Source organism: Lagenorhynchus albirostris, chromosome 15 (assembly GCF_949774975.1).
Source record: "Lagenorhynchus albirostris chromosome 15, mLagAlb1.1, whole genome shotgun sequence".
NCBI classification, from domain to species: Eukaryota; Metazoa; Chordata; class Mammalia; order Artiodactyla; family Delphinidae; genus Lagenorhynchus; species Lagenorhynchus albirostris.
The window spans coordinates 32,212,160-32,228,360 of record NC_083109.1 but is presented as its reverse complement, the minus strand read 5'-3'; the positions used below and the strand labels follow the sequence as shown (position 1 = coordinate 32,228,360).

Genomic DNA, 16,201 nt, shown 5'->3' with positions numbered 1-16,201 from the left:
AGTGGCATTGCTGAATCATAGGGCACACACATCTTCAACCTGCTGGATGTTACCAAATTGTTCTCCCAAGTATTTGAACCAATTTACGTTTCTGGCAACAGTGGGAAAATTCCTGTTTATCCACAGCCTTTCCAACACTTGGTATTATTAAACTCTTTTATTCCTGCATTATCTGGTAGGTGTGAAATGATACCACATTTTAATAGGCATATTCCATGGTTTGTTTATCCATTCACTAGTTAAAGGTGAATGTTGTTTCCAGGTTTGGGCTATTGTAAACCACTGTAAACATTTATGTACAGATTTTTGTTTGAGCAAAAGTTGTCATTTCTCTGGGTAGATACCCAGGAGTATATTGCTGGATCTTAGAGTAAGTGTGTGTTTTAACTTTATAAGAAATGGCCAAACTGTTTTCTAAAGTGGTTTGCCATTTTAACAAACCCATCACGAGTGTATGAGAGTTCCATTTGCTCTGTGTCCTTATTCGCATTTGGTATTAGCAGTTTCTTTTTGTTTTAGCCATTCTAATAGGAATGTCTTTTTTTTAACCCAAAAAATTAAATTTTAAAATGGATTATATTTTTAAATGATTTAAAATAATTGATATTTGCCTTTCTTGGTCTTGCATGTTCTTTTTTCCCCCTTTAATTCAAAATCAGCATTGTGTTAGGGTAACCAAATAATGATAAAGATATGGTATAGTGCAGCCTAACATTGCAGGCTGCTGCTAGAAAGCTTGGTAAATGTATTTTTTTTTGCTGCTCTCAGCAAAGTTCATATGGTTATGGAATCTTTGATTTACTGGTTGGGGATTTTTAAAATTTGGTTTTATTTCTGGAAAATATGTATTAAAACTTTATAGTGAAGAGTATTGAGTCCCCATTTTAATGACATCATCCACCTACTTATGTAGACTGCCCCCCTCCCAGCTTTGAATAAGATTCAATTTGAGGGTGCTTGTTTCATTACTGAAAGCAAACATGCAAAAACCACAGATATGGGCCAACACCCTTATTTTACAGAGCAAGACATCTGAGGCCCACTGGATAATGTCTTTCCTGCACTTACACCATCGTGCATGGTCCGCACAACCATGGGCTTCTGGATTCTCAGTGAGTTCTGTTTTCCCACTACCCCTTGTATTCGACTTCAAGGTACTGACCAGAACACACTGTAATGTGAATCGTTAGTTTGAAGGATGTAGTCTTAACAGTGGATTTACTTTCAGAATTGAATACACTTACTTTTACTTTTATTGCTGAATTCTGGATGTGCTGTCAGCACATATTCCGAGTTGTGTTTTGAGATTATGAATGAAAGGCCAGCCTCTAAGTGTCTGCTGGAGAAGCCAACTTAATAAGTCTTTGATAGTCAAGGGGAACAGTGAATTTATTCACCTCACACAAATGTGTATCCTTTATTGTGATCCTTCCATTTGGTTCCTCTGAAGGAAAATAGAATTTAGCCAGGTTTGAAATATGTACTGATTTATTTTCTGTTGAAAATTTAGTGACTGGGTTTATTCCAAATGTGTTGTCTTGCCAGATTTTCTTTCTACGTGTGTGGGTTTTTTTTTTTTTTTTGGAGGGGGGTAATAGTTTTGGCTGTTCTATTATACCCAAATATGAAATAGCTTCTTTTTCACATAATCTGGCTCCTTTTTATTCTTATAGTTTCACCATTCCTAGAGTATTGATTCATTTACATGGCTCAAGATGTTTCCTTCAGCCAGTGGGAAGAGGGAAAGGAGAGAGCATGTTTACTCCAACTCACATCCCATTGACCAAAACATAGTCACACGGCCACATCTAGCTGCAAGGGAGGCTGGGAAATGTTGCCTGAATTTAATTGGTTGTGTGCTGAACTTAAAATCAAGGCTTTTTATTAGTCTAGTTATTAATTGAATGACAGAGGACTCACACCTGGTGGTCTCTGACAATTAAGTAGAGAATTTGCCACGTGAATGAAAACAATACATAGAAATAAGTTGGATATGAAGTTAAAATGTATTTCAGTTCTGTCTACTTTTCTGTGTGAAATTTTACAAAATATTAAAAAAATTTTATATTTTATAATTTATCTTAATGAAGTGCCATTTAAATATTGTAACACTAGAGGGTACTGTTAATATATTTGCTTTTAGTGTTTACAGAATTCCTTCCCCCCCTCCCCCCAGGTTATCTTATTACAGGATCAGAGTAGTTTTGTCCAGTTGCTAACTCTAAATCTCCTTTGTTGTTTTACTCAGTTTTACAACAGTAGGGACACTGAAATGTCAGTATGTAACATTTATTTGGAAAGGCAGAAATAGATAATCACCAAATGTGTAAGGTTTTAAAAAAATAGTTTAAATTTGTCCTTAAAGGGAAAAGATAAATCAGAGATTACATTAGTCAAATTAGATATTTTCAAATACATAATTATTTCTGAAGAATTAAACATTTTTTTCAGTATTTGGCCAAGTTTAGCCTTTTGGTTGTTTTGCCTAATTTTTGGTCCTAAATTTACTGACCTTATATGGGTGCCAAGAATTGAACTACTGCTAATTTTGCCTCCTAATACATTGGGAGGGACAAAATTAAGACTTAAAACTTTTCCACAAAGTAAAAACAATTATAATCCCACTTTACAGAGGTAACTGGTATAAGCAGCTTGGTGCATCACCTTTTGGTTTCTTAGCACACTTGCACGTGCATGTATACAGTACTTTAAGAGGGTCATCATATGAGTTAATGCTAGTGCATAGGATGGTTTTTTTCTATGTTCATTTGTAAATGGCTACCGTTCTGAAGTATCTTATTCTAGTGCCCCCCCCACCCCACCAATTCATTTTCTTTGTAGACAGATCCATTACCTGTGAATAATTCTTTTGTCTTCCCTTTTCTATTATTTGAACTTTAAAAATCTTTTTCTTACTGTATTATTTAGAACTTCCAGAACAGTTTTCTGTAACGGAGGCCATCACATTCCCTTCTGTTTTTGGCTTTAATATAACCTTTCTGGGTTTTTCAGAGTAAGTATCTCATTGGCTTTTGGCATGAGATAGGGATTCTTTTTGAGGACATTTTTCTTCTGTATTGGAATGCATGAAGAATTTCATTCAAAAATTGATTTTGAGTTTTATCAAATGCCTTTTTGGTTTCTGGTTTTCTTTTTGGATCTTAATGGTTTTTCTTCCTTCTGCCTGTTGATATGAGTTGTAATACTAGCTTTTTTCCTTTTTTTGTGCTTTGTCAAGTTTGGAATCAGGGTTATGCTTAGGTTTCTAAAATGATTGACAAGCTTTTCATCCTTTTCCGGTGCTTTGGAGCTAAGTGTAAGGAGTAACTTCCTTAATGCTTGGAGACGTTTGCCTAGGAAACCACCTGGGTCCAGTGTGTTTTTGAATGGAAAGTCTCTATCTGCCTTGGCCTTAAGAGCCCTCTTGGATGTATTTATCAAATTTATCAGTTCTGTTGCTTATTTCCTAGCTAATTTTTTCCTCTTCCTCTCTTTAATTTTTTTTTTTAAGTTTCTTTAGAGTATTTTGTTGCTTATTCTTTTTTTGTAAGGGTATTTTTAACAGTCTCAATTTCACCTTTGACCTAACGGTTATTTGGGAGAAAGGCTAAAAATTTTGAAGTTGTTAAACTTTCTTTGTTGATAATTATTTTTTATGTGTTTTGACATTATGATCGGGCACTGAGAAGTGTTCCTTTTTTGTGGGGGCTGAAATTTTCATTTGGCATGATGGTCAGTTTCCACTAATGCTCTTTAGCTGTTGAAAATAAAGCTCTACTTTCTATGTCATGGAAAGTTTGATACTTATTATGTTAGCCTGATTCATTATATTGGTCAGATTCTCTAATTGATGCAAAATAAAATTAACATAGAGATCAAGCCTGTGCTCATTACCCCTCCACCCTCTTGCCCCCTATCTTCTTGGAGGCAGATAGGTATGTTTATAGTGTTGGTCATTCTTCTGTGTTGCTAACCATTATGGATCTTATTTCAATGAAATAATGTTCAGAACATAAAATTAACATATGAATTTTATAATATAGCATATAATTTTATATTTTATAATATAAAATTATATATATAATATATAATATAATATATATTTTATATATTATATATAATATATATTTTATATTTTATAATATAATATAATATATATATAATTTTATAACATAAAATTAACATATGAATTTTATAATATTATAATATAATAATGTAAAATGACCCTCTTTTTCCCCTTTTAATACTTTCTGGCATGAATTCCATTGTGTCTGACATTTAAAAATAATGATAAAGCAGCATTAATGTTGCTTTATTTTTGTTTCATTTTTAAGGTTTATCTTAGGCATTTATTTATTTATTAATAAACTTATTTATTTTTGGCTGTGTTGGGTCTTTGTTACTATGTGTGGGTTTTCTCTAGTTGCGGCGAGTGGGGGGCTACTCTTCGTTGCGGTGCGCGGGCTTCTCATTGCAGTGGCTTCTCTTGTTGCGGAGCACGGGCTCTAGGTGTACAGGCTTCCATAGTTGTGGCACACGGGCTCAGTAGTTGTGCCTCACAGGCTCTAGAGTGCAGGTTCCGTAGTTGTGGCACACGGGTTTAGTTGATCCGCGGCATGTGAGATATTCCTGGACGAGGGCTTGAACCTGTGTCCCCTGCATTGGCAGGTGGATTCTTAACCACTGTGCTACCAAGGAAATCCAGGCATTTAGTTTTTGACAAACCTGGGAATATTTTTAATGGAATGAATTTAACTAATTTACAGGTTTAGTTTTAGTCTATAGTCTGTTTCAAATTCTAATAGTAGTTTCTCTAAAAAAAAAAAAAGACTTTCTTCAGTTGTCATAGCTAAAATCTAATGGTATTTTCCTATTCCCGTCTGTTTGGGAGAAGGGCTTTCAGCATCTTTTCATTTCCTGCATTCAGTCTTTAATGTACTCTTGTTCAATCTGCTTTGTTTTTAATTACGTTTTTAACATTACATAGCACATTTTTAAAGAATAATTTGATATATGCAGTCAATTTTTTTTTTTTTTTTGTGGTACGCGGGCCTCTCACTGTTGTGGCCTCTCCTGTTGCGGAGCACAGGCTCCGGATGTGCAGGCTCAGCAGCCATGGCTCACCGGCACAGCTGCTCCGCGGCATGTGGGATCTTCCTGGACGGGGGCATGAACCTGTGTCCCCTGCATTGGCAGGTGGACTCTCAACCACTGCGCCACCAGGGAAGCCCATATGCAGTCAATTTTATAACTGGGTTTATGTCCTGATCTTGATGGGTTTGGCTGGTATACGTTGTTAGCAACCCTGTTTATTAGTGACCACTCCAAATTTTACCTCTTATGTGGCTGGAATATAGCCTCAGGCTTTGCTTTTTTTCTTTCTCAGCCCATGCATATCTGAAATTGCAGTTTTGGGCTTTAACACATGAAGGGCAACTTGTTTGATTATAAAATTCTTTGGTAAACCCTTTTCTCCAGTTTTCTATAGATCTATATTTTCTATTGACTTCTGGTGTTTAATACTGCCTTGGAAAATCCTGGGGCTAATCTTAATTATTGCTACTGCTCAAGTAAACCAAACATTTTCTCCATCTCCCTGGGTGTTTCTATGACTTTTTCATCCTATAGTTAAAATATTTTGCCAGGATATGTTCAAGTTAAGTTTCTTCTCTAATTTTGAATGACTCTGGTGTGCCCATTTCTATACTCAGATTTTTCTTAATCTCAGAATTAGTTGTGGTTTTTTCTATATCTGTTTTATCTTTAAGTCTCTTTCATTGTTCTTTTTTAAAAAAGTTTTATTGAGATGTAAATCACATACCTTAAAGTTCTCCCATTTAAAATGTACAGTTCAGTGGCTTCTAGTAAATCATACTTGTGCCACCATCACCACAATCAAATTTTAGAAATTTTCTTCATCCCATAAAGAAATCCCAAACCTATTAACGGTCACTCTCCATTCCTGTCCCCCCATTTCTACCCCAGCCCCAGGCAACCACTAATCTTTCTGTCTCTATAGATTTGCCTATTCTGGACATTTCATATAAAATGGAATCCTACAGCATGACTGGCTTCTTTGTTTTTTAAGTCCATTTAATAAGCACTGGATTATTCATGTCTTGGCTTTGCTCTTTGCTTTTTTCCCTCCATGGTACTCATCTCTGAACTGTTGTTGCCTTTCTGGACTTTTCCTTGTCTAGGAGTTTCTCAAGCTTGTCCTCCACCTTTCAGTTTTCTGCTGTTTTCTGCAGTTTCACTTCTCTTTAATGCTTCTAAGCTAATTTTGTGCTTTTTGTTTCCTCTCAGTTCTTCCCCACCCCAGTTGTTGTCTCTTGTTCTTAGTCCATTTTCTTCATATAATCATCCGATCCTGTTTCCTTTGTTGATACACAACTGTCTTTGTTTTTTATTCTTTTTTCCAAATTGAAATTTTCTTTTGGTTCCTACAGTAGAACCTTTTTGAAGTTTGAGTCTTCACAGAACATCCTGATTATAGTTCTTGTATTCAGGATACAGAAACTGGAGTATTTTTCCCATAGGCCACACACTGGGTTAGCTCACCTTGGAGCAAGGGACTACCTGGGTATGTTGACCTGATGGGTTGGGTGTGTCACGTGTGACCTGTGTTCTGGGCACTTGTGGTTGTGAATCTCTTGCCCCTGAACAGTTAAAGTGCTTGCCTTTCAACCATCTCCCCAGCTTCTGCTATAGCTTCTCCCCTAGTCAAGTGGCATCTTCCTCTTATGCTCACTGCTGATTTCCTTAAGATTATTCATGAATAAGTAACACTTAGAGCTACTTTTCTCTCCAGGAGTTGTCCTTGTTCTTCTGCCTTTATCTCAGGGATCCCATCTTCCAGGATGCATCTTCTGCCTAGCTGTTTCTCATCTGAGTTTCATGGTTTTCTGTCTGGATTTGGGAAGTGCAGTGGTGTTGGGGAGATGGGGGCAAGTATTTGCCCTCTCACAGCAGAGGCGAGGTGACCATTGCCTAGGTTTTGGTAGGCCCTTGCCTGGAGTCAGGACTGGAAGGGACAAAGTCTGACTGCAGCTGCGGCTTCTTCCTTCTCACTGGTACCAGATTGTCAGTGTATGTCTGCCTTTTTCTATGTCTTCATGGCACTTTCACTGTCCAGTGGGGCCTCTGCAGCTGGGAGTGTACACGAGGTGCCACATACAGCGGGACTCCAGCAGTTAGAGCTCTCAATGTTATGGTTATTGTTGGCTCTGCCTGTAATCTAATGAAGAAATCATACCTTCAGATCTATTTTTTTTTTTTTTTTGCGGTACGCGGGCGTCTCACCGCTGCGGCCTCTACCGCTGCGGAGCACAGGCTCCGGAAGCGCAGGTTCAGCGGCCATGGCTCACGGGCCCAGCCGCTCCGTAGCATATGGGATCCTCCCGGACTGGGGCACGAACCTGTGTCCCCTGCATCGGCAGGCGGACTCTCAACCACTGCGCCACCAGGGAAGCCCCCAGATCTATTTTTAATCTCTGAAAGTCTTTGAGCTTTGAAAATAGTTGTCTTTGGGCCCCTGATTGGGGAAATGAAAAATTACCAGGAAGTAAAATTAATCTCCCTTTTCACTGAGCTGAAAGCAGTGTGGGTGGACTTGTTCATCTGAACGGAAGGGTTTGGAAAGATAGGTTTTTATTTGCCTTATTTGTGTGGGTTTGAGAAATGTAATCGCAGCAGCTGCTTGGTTTCCACAATAGAATATCCAGCCTGCCACATAGAAACCTGCTACAGATTGATGGTAAACAAACCATACTAGAGGTATGCAGTAACCGTTTGTAACCAGAGGGTGGCTATTGTGTAATACAAAGTAGATAGCATTTCTGACTAGGTGGTGATGTTATACAATTTTGGTGAGCCTGTGTGGGTTATAAAAGCCAAAATTCCTTCAGCACCTGAAGAGTCTTATGCTGAGCATCAGAAGGATCCCAGCCTCACACAGATCCCAGCACAGAATTGGTGGGTAGGGCACTGAATACAAAATATTGTGGGGGAATACAGTAAGATTTCATTCTTCAGGTAAGACCATTTCTTGGTACAGAAGCTTTGCTTTGGGGAATTAGTGTCTGCATCTGCCTATGTCTGTGCATCTGGGTTTATGGGTGTCTGTTTCCATGCACATGCATCTGTGACTATGTGTGCTCCTGTCTATGAGACTGTGTGTCTTGTTGTTGTTGTTTTTTTTTTCCTGCGAATATATGGCTATGTGTGTGTATGTCTATGTAGGTGGGTGAGGAGCCTATGGCTCAAGTTTCCTAAGCTGGGTTACCAGAAAATCTCCACAGTCTTTCTTGGTGCTGTCAGACATTATTTGAATATTAATAACATTAAGATTTATGCAACCCTTAGAAGGCGATGCCCTTCATTAAATATGTGAGAGTGACAATAAAAACCTGATCTGCAGCAATTAAAATGTTAGATTCAGTGTTTTTCAGGTGCTCATTTACCTTATTTTCTGAGTGAGGTCCAGTCCTGGGACTTCCAAGGCCCTCTGTGCTCTTTTATGTTTTATTTTATACAAAATTTTAGGGATTTGAGGAAAAGTAAGTACACAGGCAACAAGGAACATAGATTAAACAAACCTCAGAGAGAGCTGGAGCCTCTTTTATAGCTGAATACATCTATTTATACTCCTTTTAAGGTTTTGGGGTTGTAAAAATGTCAGGTTTTGACACCAAAAAAACCAATACATCTGTGCCATAGGATTCTAAGTAATTGTAGTCTCTATATTGAATGGATGTGGGTTGTTTTTTTTTTAATGGATTAGGAGGAACATGCTCCTCTGCAGAAAAAAAAATATATATATAACAAACAGGCATGGGATGTTTATTAAAGGTCAGGAAAAAGGCTCCCATTTAATGAAGGTCAGGGAAAATTTATTTCAATCACTGTGTACTTGGTTTTAGTCTAGAGAAGAATTACAGTGTCCCAGCCCCAGGTAATTGCAGTGCAGTGTAGTCAAACCCACTGTTCAGCCATCAGTTAATCCATCAGGGTACGTGAGATTTCAGAGTGCCCCTTTCCTTATCTTGGGAGAGTCTGTGGGGAGGAGGAGACAGAACTCTTAGTAAACTGGAATAGGGAGCAGGAGGGCTTGGAGGGGAGAAAAAAAATATTGCAGAAGAGATTTGCAAATAGGATTTCTTCCAGACTATAGGAAGAGAGCAGGTGGTTGAGAGAACTAAGTAACTGTGCCAAAGTCCAGCAAAACAGAGCAGGTGTAATGGGTAGTCAGGAAATTAAGGAAAGGTGGGGCTTGACCTCTCTCTGCAGGTGAGAGAAAGAAATTTGGTTTTGGCAGTTGGGGCACAGGAAAGGTGAGAACATTCCAAAGAGGAATGGTGTGGTCTGAAGGGTAATTCAGGGAGAGAGCTGATTATTCCATTTGAGCTTGAGGCATGGAAATGCTTCTCCCAGCACATGAGCAGTGCCTTCTCTTCTCCAGCGGAGCTAGCAGTGGCAACAGTAGCTAGAGGTGAGAGATGAGTTACCTGTGTGCTAGAAATGGAGGATGAAGCAGGAGCTGGGGTGGTACTGAGGGGGCACAGGGTTAGCAGGGCAGAGCCATGCCCTGGAGGTTACTTAAGCACCCAAGTCTGTTGTTGTACTGGAAAGGTGGGGGGAGACATCAAATGACAAAGGTTACTTGGAGGTGTGGAAGAGGAGAAAGTGTCTTTCTTTTTATTCCCTGACAGTAACTGGGGGCTTTCCTCAGCTTCCTCCAAAATGACCTTCAGACATAACATCTCAGGTCTTTTCTGGCTGTTCATCTTTAGAGCCTTGTTCTGTTAGTCTGTAAGGGAATAGGAGCAGTTTTTATGCTCTCAGTGATTGCTTTGTCTGTCACTTGCCCTTGGCTTTTGTCCAAGGGTATAACACCCTCTCTGTGCCTCAGTTTTAAACTGTGGGGATAATAACAACTCCTCCTAGAATTTTTATACAGTTAAGTGATATCATGTTTGTATCTTGGATATAATAGTCAGTTTTGCATATGTTTTATCTTGTCATTAAAATTCCATATAAAATTAGCTTTTCAGTGGCCCCTGTACATTAAAAATAATATTAATACACTAAAAATAGTGTTTCCATAAAAATACATTATTTGTACAAAAAGTGGTATGTTAAATCACACAGTGGAAATAAATGCAATAAAATCCATCTTGATTCTGCTTGAGTTTTCTCAAATATCTGTTTATATTTTAATTCTGGCCCACAGACTATACCTTTTGCTCCACTACCTCTCCCTTACCCTCTCTCTTATCCCAGCCACACGGTTTCCTTGAGTGAAACTGGAGGGCAGGGATTAGGTTTTGTTTTGGTTGTATGGCTAACTGACCCATGGAAAAATTCTCTTTTCCTCATATATTTGAATGCTTTTTTATGTGATGAACACTGTGTCTCTGCCCCATCCCTGCCTGGTTGGGAAGCTGGACCAAGAAGCAGTGTGCTATTGAAACATGATAGTAGAGGAACAGCTAACCCAAGAATGCTTCCTATAGGAGGAGACTTTTTGGCGGTACGTGGGCCTCTCACTGCCGCGACCTCTCCCTCTGCGGAGCACAGGCTCCGGACGCGCAGGGCCAGCAGCCATGGCTCACGGGCCCAGCCGCTCCAAAGCACGTGGGATCCTCCTGGACCGGGGCACAAACCCGTGTTCCCTGCATCGGCAGATGGACTCTCAACCACTGCGCCACCAGGGAAGCACAGGAGGAGACTTTTTGAGCTAAGACCTGGGAGCTCTGCAGGTCAACATGGTTCATATGGATAGTACCTGGTGCAGGAGAGGCACAGTGAGGATGATGAGTGTTAAGGTCTTGTCATAATTTTGAATAAAGTTTGGGGAAGAGATTTCTGTTGTATGGTACTAGCCACAGCATCTGATACCTACGACCTACAACATTAGGTCAGAAAAACAGAGATCACTGATGACTTTGTATTTTAAAGCCACCAAACTAACAAAACATCAGCTGCTTTGACCTTTTACTGTAAACTTGACTCCATCTTTTCCCTAATTGAGCAGTCAATGAGTCATTGTTTTCTCCTCTAGACAGCACGACCACCAATTTTCATGGCTCAGGCTGTGTGTAAACTGACATCAGCAAAACAACCTGTCTTGGGCTGGATGTAAGCTTCTTTAGGATTTAGAGTCTATTTGGGACTAGAGCTTATTCTGTACCAAGGGCTTCCCAGGCCACGTCTCTGGAAGAGACTGAAGGTGTCTTCTGAAGGCAGAGCATATTCTTTAACATCTTCCATCATTTTATCAGTTAGGCATGTCATCTGATGCTCCAAAAATATTTGCTTTCAATTAGGAATGATCTTCCCTGCTCACCTCATCCTACAGATGTTCCAGGAATATTTGCCATGTCTATCCAGTGGCTTTGCATCCTCTCTGGCCCACTGTTGAGGACCCTGACTATATTTTTAGGTGATTCCTAAGTATTTGAGCAGCGTTCATCCGGGGGCCCTTTCCCTTCCACTTTGCCTGTAGGATTGTGCCATGGGCGCCTCATAGGCCCAGAGGCTCCTGAGGTTCTCAGCATGTGGTTTCTGAGATGAAACCTGACAACCAATCCTGATTCCCCTTCAGAAATCCGGTTTTATCTAACTTTTTAAAAGTCTCTTCTTTTTAAGGGAACAAATTGACAAACCAACACAGTGACAGAAGCTTACATAGCTCATTGGGGTGCAATAGAGCCTGTCTTGATTGCAGTCACTGAGGTGGTTTGGTTTAGGGCTCTGATAGATTTTAAAGAAAGGCCACTCTGAGGCCATGATTCTGGGTGCTCTCTCCATCCTTGTGGCAAGGGGATGTTATGATATTTTGTTAATCAGTGTCATCATCTTGTACCACTTTGGCAAATTATTTCTGTGAGTATGTTAAAGTTCAGCAAATAACCTGATTTAAATTGGGCACTTGAGATATGCCTTTTGTGTCACTGGGCAGAACTTTAGTTTATATCAGTGACTTTTAGGCTCTTTTTGACTGACCCACAGTTTTTACCTTGAAACTCTGGGTTACCCTTATCTTGTGAGATGTGCTCTGAATTTTCTTTATTCTGTTAAATTTCATTGTTCTGCAAATTCTGGTTGAGATCCAGTTGGTTTCATGGCCCACTAGTGGGTGGTGACTTGCAGTTTGAAGAATAAGAGCAAGGGTTCTTAGAGTGTTTTGGAAAAGGCTGTAGGATGATTTTTTCCCCCCCCAGTTACACCATAACTGTAATCACAAGGGCAAATGATAACCACTTCTTACAGGTTCATTTCATTACTGTTTAAATGGAATAATGATAGCTAGCCAGGGTCAATGTCAGAATTCTAAACCCCCTAAAGCAAGACTGTATGTTAGGCAACGATTTAAGTCATTATATTTAAAGGAAGTTTGATCACGTACAAGTTGAGGATATTTGTTCCAGTAATCTTTCTTTTGGCTTGAATTAAAAGCATTTAGGTCAAATGTTAGCATTTAACAGAATTTAATGGAGCAGCCACAGTTCAACTATAATCCCCTAATGATCGGATTTAAGCAGAGAGCTACAAATTGACTTTTTAAATGTGCTTTATCATTGAACCTGGCCAGCTCTGAAAGTTCTTGTTTGTATCTTGGGAAGGACCAGATTACCACTTGGCAAGTTGAGGTTTTGAGTTTCCTTATCCCAGAGTTTTCTTTCGTGATCATATAGTCTCACCTGTCTAGATAGATTTCTGCAAGTGGGGAAAATAGCTTTATCCCACCCCAGGTTGCCCATCCAGAGGTGTTGATCTGAGGACCACTAGCATCAGAACATTTGTGCATTTGTTAAAAATGTAAGTCCCAGGTTTTGATGCAGGTCTGTGGAATCAGAATTTGGGGGAGGGGACATTTTTTTAAAGTTGGTGGGATTATGGGAGTTAAAATTTTTTTTTCTTCTAAAATCAACTTTACTGAGCCATAGTTTACATACAGTAAATGGATATACATACAAATGGAGCCACCAGAATCATAGTTAAGTTATGGAACATTTCTGTCACTCCGTAGGTTCCTTCCTCTGCCTCTGGAGTCCCTCCTTCCCATCTTAGCCGTTGTAGATCACCACTAACTGTTTCCTGCTACTGAAGATTAGTTTTGTCTATAGGGATTCAGGCAGCACGTCTTGTGTCTGGCTTCTTTCACTCAACATTGTGTCTGTGCGATTTCTCCATGTTATTAGGTGCATCAGTAGTTGCTTCCTTTTAATTGCTTAGTATCCCTTTGTGTGGACCCACCATGTTTTGTTTATCCATTTGCCTGTTGATGGACATTTCTGTGTCTTGAGTTTGGGACTGTTATAATAAAAACAGCTTTGAATATTTTTCTGCCACTATATGTGTGGAAGAAATCTGCATGTTGAATAAGATTCCCAATTAAGTCTTAGGTACATGAACCATTGATTCTTATTCTCTCTATTCCTTTTTAAATTTTTTAATTTACTCGGTTGTGCTGGGTCTTAGTTGTGGCTCATGGGCTCCTTGTTGTGGCATGCATGTGGGATCTAGTTCCCTGACCAGGGATTGAACCCAGGCCCCCTGCATTGGGAGTGTGGAGTCTTTAACCACTGTGCCACCAGGGAAGTCCTTCTCTATCCTTTTTTTTCTTATTCTTTATCATTTTGGAGAACTGTAGGTTTTTGTATCCAGATCAAGTGATGGATTTGCTTTGCAGTTATGTGTTCAATGTAGTATTCGTTCAGTGCCATCTATTTGGGGTAAATGTGGCTCTCATCAACATTTGTTGAGTACTGTTTTATGAACTGGAATATAAAGATGAAGTGTACACAGGGGGATTCTATCCTTCAGAGGACTCTTAGTGATTAATTCATTCAGCCATAAAGTGTTTTGTATGTTGTGTACTAGGGACTACTAGGAGCTGGTGCTGGGAATACACATTTTCTTAGCATTTGATTGTGCTTCCAAGAAACACAAAAGATGTTGGTATTATGTTCCAGGAGCAGTTTGGCCCTTAAATCCGCTGTTTGGGTAGTACCATCATACTTTCAAGTCAGGTGGCCATGGTAAGCCACAGTTGAAAAAGTTGACACTGACAGGGGAAAAATGGTCAGATAAAAAAATTCAGTGCAAAAGAAATGATCACTGGGGCTTCCCTGGTGGTGCAGTGGTTAAGAATCTGCCTGCTAATGCACGGTACACGGATTCGATCCCTGGTCCGGGAAGATCCCACATGCCGCAGAGCAACTAAGCCCGTGTGCCACAACTACGGAGCCTGCAGCGCTCTGGAGCCTGCGAGCCACAACTACTGAAGCCCGTGTGCCACAACTGCTGAGGCCCGTGTGCCTGGAGCCCGTGCTCTGCAATGGGAGAAGCCACCACAATGGGAGGCCTGTGCATCACAACAAAGAGTAGCCCCTGCTCTTAGCAGCTAGAGAAAACCTGCATGCAGCAGCGAAGACCCAATGCAGACAAAAATTAAATAAATGAATAAATAAATACATTTATTTTTAAAAAAAAGAAAGAAATGATCTCTGGCTGAATAGCTGATGAAATAAACACTGATTAAGAATTGTTATTCTGCATTTGTGCATGATTATCGGTGGCTAGAGAGCTGGTGGCTCAGTCTTTAGGGAATTGAAAGATTTGTTGAAGATCTAAATATTTTCCTTTTCTATTTGCTCATAGCAGAATTTCCCAAATTGCTATTTTCCCACCCGATGAGGCTTACATTTATTGAGGTTGATTTATTATTTTTTGAATCTTCAGTGATTTCTTGCTTGCTCTAAGGTAGGAATTTTTAACTCTGGCTGCAGGAGAGTTTTATAAAATCTAAATGCTCAGGCTATACAGTCCTATTCAGTAGACTTTCTGGGTGGGTAGAGAGTATTTTTAAAGTTTTTAGGTGGTTCCAACATAGAGTCAAAGTTGAGGATCACTTGGGGTAGCCTTGGCTATTGATACGCCTCTTTCATTGTTAGTTCCCTCCTTGCTAAGTATAATTTACAAAGCCTTGTCTTTTCTCCATTCTCTGATGACAAAAATTACAACTTTAAACATAAGAACTTTACTCCACACCACTTTGCAATTATAGAGTTGTGTTCTGATCTCTCAACAGAAAGGACTGAATGGCTTTGTATCCCCTTGTTAAGGGAAACTGATCACTTCTCTGGATTTGATATGGGTGCTGATGTGGCTCTTGGGGGAGAAAGAGAGCATAGCATTCATTGTTGAGTAAATAACTTCAGGAAAAATAGAGGAATAAAAGGAAAAAGATAAGTCCTTTGCTGTCCCACCAGTCAACATTTTGGTTAACATTTTGGTGTGTATATGCGTGTGGCACACTTATCCATACACAGTGGGTTATTTCTGTACATACTGCTTTTTTCATTGTATAAATTTCGTTTAATTCTTTTCACTGCATTATTTTAGAAAATTGATATCTTTTATTATTAATTATTACTGAGATCTACCCTCTTAACAAACTTTTTTTTTTTTTTCTTTGTGGTAAGCGGGCCTCTCACTGTTGTGGCCTCTCCCGTTGCGGAGTATAGGCTCAGGACGCACAGGCTCAGTGGCCATGGCTCACGGGCCCAGCCGCTCCGCGGCATGTGGGATCTTCCCGGACCTGGGCACGAACCCGTGTCCCCTGCATCGGCAGGCTGACTCTCAACCACCGCGCCACCAGGGAAGCCCTTAACAAACTTTTAAGTGAACAATACAGTATTGTTAACTATAGGCATGATGTTGTACAGCAGATCTCTAGAACTTATTCATCTTGCTTAATAAACTTTATACCTGCTGAAAAGCAACTCCCCACTTCCCCCTCCCTGCCAGCCCCTGGCAACCACCATTCTACTCTGTGCTTCTATGAGTGACTGTTCCAGATACCTCACATAAGTGGAATCATGTCATGTTTGTCCTTCTGTGACTGGCTTTAGTATAATATTATACTTTAGAAAAAAAACCCTGTTTCCTTATATAACATAAGGCAGACATTTTCCCACGTCAATAAATATTTCTGTGCCATCTTTTTTAAAAATTATTTATTTATTTGTTTGTTTATTTTGGGCTGCGCCGGGTCTTTGTCGCTGTGTGTGGGCTTTCTCTTGTTGCTGCGAGTGGGGGCTACTCTTTGTTACGGTGCACGGGCTTCTCCTTCTGGTGGCTTCTCTCGTTGTGGAGCACAGGCTCTAGGGTGCGCCGGCTCAGTAGTTGTGGC

General features: G+C 39.8%; 1 protein-coding gene across 3 annotated transcripts in view; it reads left to right on the top strand.

Annotated features, from left to right (window-relative positions):
- SLC23A2 (solute carrier family 23 member 2) overlaps positions 1-16,201 on the top strand; it is a 149,298-nt gene that overhangs the window by 27,045 nt on the left and 106,052 nt on the right. Inside the window, exon 2 of one of the 3 annotated variants that reach the window (XM_060123220.1) lies at positions 1,023-1,112. The exons of the other annotated variants lie outside the window; for them this stretch is intronic. The gene's annotated coding sequence lies outside the window, so the exon portion shown is untranslated. The remainder of the gene's footprint in view (positions 1-1,022; positions 1,113-16,201) is intronic. 3 annotated transcript variants of the gene reach the window in all.